At 33.3% G+C, this 4539-nt stretch overlaps 1 pseudogene; it reads right to left on the bottom strand.

Annotated features, from left to right (window-relative positions):
• Positions 1-4227: 4227 nt before the first annotated feature.
• On the bottom strand, positions 4228-4278 carry LOC138388939 (U7 small nuclear RNA; annotated as a pseudogene).
• Between the last annotated feature and the right edge of the window lie 261 nt (positions 4279-4539).

Here is a 4539-nt window from a genome sequence, read left to right as displayed (position 1 = left end):
TAAGGCTGAAAATCATTGGCCTAGGAGACTCAAAGAAGGTCATTTTAGTCAGTTTTATTTTACAAACTATTGTACATTCCCCCAAGGATCTAATTTACCAAACACATTGAATTTGTTGAAGAAGTTAAACATGATTCAGATTACAATAGATACAATAAATATTGAATGAATAACAAATGAAAGCAGTGCTCAAGGTTGCAGAAGGATGAATTTTGACCATGGAAATACAGATTGGTGAATATGAGACAGTTATTAAGTGCATCAAAGTTTTAAAGTGGCAATGAACCAAAATGATGACAAAGAAAATAAATGTGAGTTAAAAGGACAAATGATATGAGCAGTTGTGAAAGAGTGGTGAGCAGGAATGCCAAAGATAAAATTTTTGTGCTTTATTTATATTACCTGAGGTTAGGAAAATTAAGATAAGTCATTTTTTATATATATGACACTGGGAGAAATGAATGATCTTAGCAAGAAAAAAAGAATTAGAAGCCACGGCTTTTCAGTCTGTTATATCATTCATATAATGGCTGTGAATTCATAACTAGTGTAATATCATGACTTTTTTCATTAAGAATTTCAGAAAACAGAGTTTGCTTTCAGCTTCTAGGAGTAACAGCCAATTTATTTTTTCATCAGGTTTTCATTTGAATGAAGAGCACAAGAAGTGATGATTTTTTTTATATGTCAATGATATCTCAATAAAACAATGATTTTCTAGAGTATGACTGTTTGGGGCTGGAGGAAAAAAAAAACAGTAAAATTTTCAAAACCATAGGTTAAGATGCAGAGAAAGGTGCTGAGACAAAGTTTTGATATGGATGTTATGCTGACTTCCAGATAAAGGAAAGGGTTCAGATTCCAGCTGTGGGTTGATTCTGGGATAGAATACTTCATGACTAATGGCCTTTCATTTATCAAAGAGCTCGAACATGAGATATTAGTGAGACATACAGCAGAAGCCTTGGGAGGGCTACACGCTAAAATTCTTTCAGTATATCCATGGATGGGATTGATGAAAATGGATATTTCAAAAAGTGAAATTGTTTATAAGTTTTATTTCCTTATAAATCTGCTGACATTATATGATATCATGTCTGATAATTTAGTTTACTTATGTTAATAAACTCCTGTTTTGTTGTGTTATGACTGAACATGGGAGCAGGAGAAACTCACACGCACATACGCATATGCTTATTTAATCTGTTGATGTATGAGGTAGAAGCAAATTATGTGGGAAAATGTCTGCCTCCAAGAAACCCAAACTGCAATAAAACCTATCACTTGTTAATATCTACAGTGTACAATGGCGTTCAGAAACTCTAAGTCACATAATTTTAACAAGCTGGAACTCAAACATTCATCTATTTCACTCTAACATCTATGCTCTTTATTTTCTGTCATGAACCAGGTTTTTATGAAAAGAGCACACCTGAACAAAAATTCCAGTCTTCAAATCTTACATCACAAGCAATCAAAATGATTTAAGGAAAGAATCAAACTGCAAAATGGACAAACACATCAACATGTGTACTTCTGTGTGCTTTTAATAATATATAACATAATATGTTGCATCATAATCACAGAAAAGCCAGGTTTGTATACAATTGTCCCTTGCTATCCGCAGAAGATTGGTTCCAGGACCACCCATGGATACCAAAATTCGTAATATTCAAGTCCTTTATATATTTGCATATAATCTATGCACATCCTCCTGTATACTTTATCATCACTAGATCACTTCTAATACTAAATATTATGTAATTGCATTGTACATAGTTTATACTGTATTGTTCTTATTTGTATTATTTTTGATTGTTGCATTGCTATTTTTACTGTTTTTTATTTGAATATTTTCCATCTGCAGTTGGTTGAATCCACTGATGAGAAACTCATGGGCACAGAGGGCTAACTGTATATTCCTAATGTGTTATTTAGTTGTGTATGTTATTCAAAAGTAAATTCGGCTATTCTCAGCTAATAATCTCCTGGTTCAGTTCTCCAGTGAATGTATAAAAGTTTATTGAATTGACTTGAATTGAATTATCCATGTACCCTATACATTTTCTGACTTTGATTTTTTGAACTAGCATTTCTTTCTTTCTCCATTTACAAAGCTCCTCACCACCACCACTACCACCCTCACACCATTTCTGGGTTTTGAGAAGTAGCTTTTCTTCTTCTCTGCAAAGAAATAGAGCATTAAATGTATACTAGTTAAGTTACTGGAGCTTAAAGCTCTGCAAGATGATGATACTTTCCATTTGCCCATTCCAATCCTCATGAGACCAATAATTAAGAAAAATAAAATGCCTAGCAAAAGTTCTGGTCATATGATTACCTCATGTTGCATGTGATTTTTACTCTTGCTTTTTAGGGGATGCCTCAAGAATTTGATAATTTCTTTATGAAACATGAACAATTTCTTTCTAGATCTGAGCCTCTCAAATATTTTTCCCTAGCTCCTGGACCATCCTAAGTACATAAAGCTATGGCGCTATGACACTGAAATGCTAGTAAGGGAATAGGAGTTAAGCTAAACAATAAGGAAAGAGAAATTAAATTCATATAAATTCAAAAACTAGAGAGGAAAGGAAAAAGAGCTGGAGTGTGAAATTTCCTAGTTTGAAGTTCCATAGATCTTCATCTTAGATTAGAGTACTACAGAGGCACTGATTTCTTCGGCAATACAAAGCCTTATGATAAAAATATTATATATAGTAAATGAACCCTGCAAGACTGGTTCAGTTTCTTATCAATTACCAGGAGAGATTTCACTTAGTGCTGTGCCAAGCTACAAAAACTACATACACATCTCTCTCCACAACGACATTACTTATAAATTGGAGTAGACAATATAATTCCTCCATCTCTATCTCTCTGTATTCCTCCTACCCAGCACTTGCTTCCTCCATATTTAAACCTACTCAGAAATTGTGAACATTTCCTTTTCAGAAAGGAAAAATAAATAAATGGTAGTTAAAGTTTGATCTTTATTATTGTGTTGGAAATCTTTCCAATTCAGAAGCCAGAAGATTTGTCATAGTTTTGAGCTTGAAAACTGAACAGCACTTTAGTAACAAATGGAAAAGACAATAGAGGGCACCCTAGCCCAACTTTCCTTCCAGTTACAAGTCCTGTGTGGTTTGGGCAGGAAAAAGCAAAGTTCCTAGTTTCTTGCTTCTCTTGGATACTCAAGTAATGCTTGCTCTTCTAAAGCACCAAAGAATAGAAAAGTAGTCACTGAGAGACTTTATTTTCCATGGAAAAATAAAGTTAATAGTTTCTACCTGAGAGTCAACAGTGTGATGACTTTCCCATGCATCATGGTTCATTGTTCTAACTTCCCTTTTAACCCTTCCACCCATATCTGTGTTAACAGATCCTTAAACAAGTCATAGGCACAGCTATATGATCTTAAAAAGCACCCTTCAATTTTGACTTCTGTCTCTGGACTTCACATTTTCTTCACTTAGTAGGTGGGGAGTGGCTGGGGGTTAATTTATTAATGACGTATTTTGGCCCAGAAACATGTCATCTCTTTGTTACTAAAAAAATTATTTAATCGTTCCCCTCAATTGAGCAGTGTGCAAATGTTAAGCTTGGGTTAAATGATGCCATTAGCAAATAAATGGCACTGACAGACATGTTTTACAACCCCTGATGTAGCTCTTAAGCCCATGAGTGATCTATAGCAAAGCAGTAAATAACGTTTACATGATATCTTTGAATAGGTCACAACATAGTCAAAGAATGACAAATGAAGATGAGCCATAACCTAGTTAGCACCAGAAATGATCCTCCACAAGGCTAATTCATCTGGTCGCACACAAATAACAGAATTTCCTGCTGCCCACTTCTCAAATGCTGACACTTTTATCGTAAATGTGAAAGGTTATTAGACTACAATTTAGGAGTTGAAGAAGACATTTAGTGAAAGGAAATGATGGCCTACTATATGTCGCCTGGTGCATACATTACAGCTTTGGCTACCTTTTGTCAGTCTATATTTCATCAATTCCATGTGTATAATATCCATGATAATAACAACACTTGACTGATTAAATCTAAAAATATGATCCTGAACATAAACAACCTGAAAGAGCACATTGCTTTCCACAGATAATTTAGATATAGTTTTCATTTTCAAAGGCATTTCTTAAGATTATCATCGTGTTTTTTTTATTTTTTTTTTTTATTTTATTTATTTTTTTTGTTTTGTGTGGTGGGGGTAACCGGAAAACCTGCTAGACAAATTCTAAAAGAGCTGTAACACTCATCGTGTTTTAAAAATTCAAGCTCTAGTTTTAAAAATTAATTACCAAAGTGAAAAAAAATGCTTATGAATATTGATTTAATCAGATTTGTCACTAATATTCCATAAAATGAAATATTTATGCATATAATGAATATTTTAAATTTTATATTTGCTAGATTTGATAAGAAAACTAGCATGATTACAAACATATCAGCTTCATACTTGCCCAAATCTACTCTTTATGAAAATAAAGAAATGAAATTAAACATAACAAAATGAAA

Source organism: Eulemur rufifrons, chromosome 7 (assembly GCF_041146395.1).
Source record: "Eulemur rufifrons isolate Redbay chromosome 7, OSU_ERuf_1, whole genome shotgun sequence".
NCBI classification, from domain to species: domain Eukaryota; kingdom Metazoa; phylum Chordata; class Mammalia; order Primates; family Lemuridae; genus Eulemur; species Eulemur rufifrons.
The sequence above is the reverse complement of the archived record's forward strand: the minus strand, read 5'-3'. Positions and strand labels throughout refer to the sequence as shown.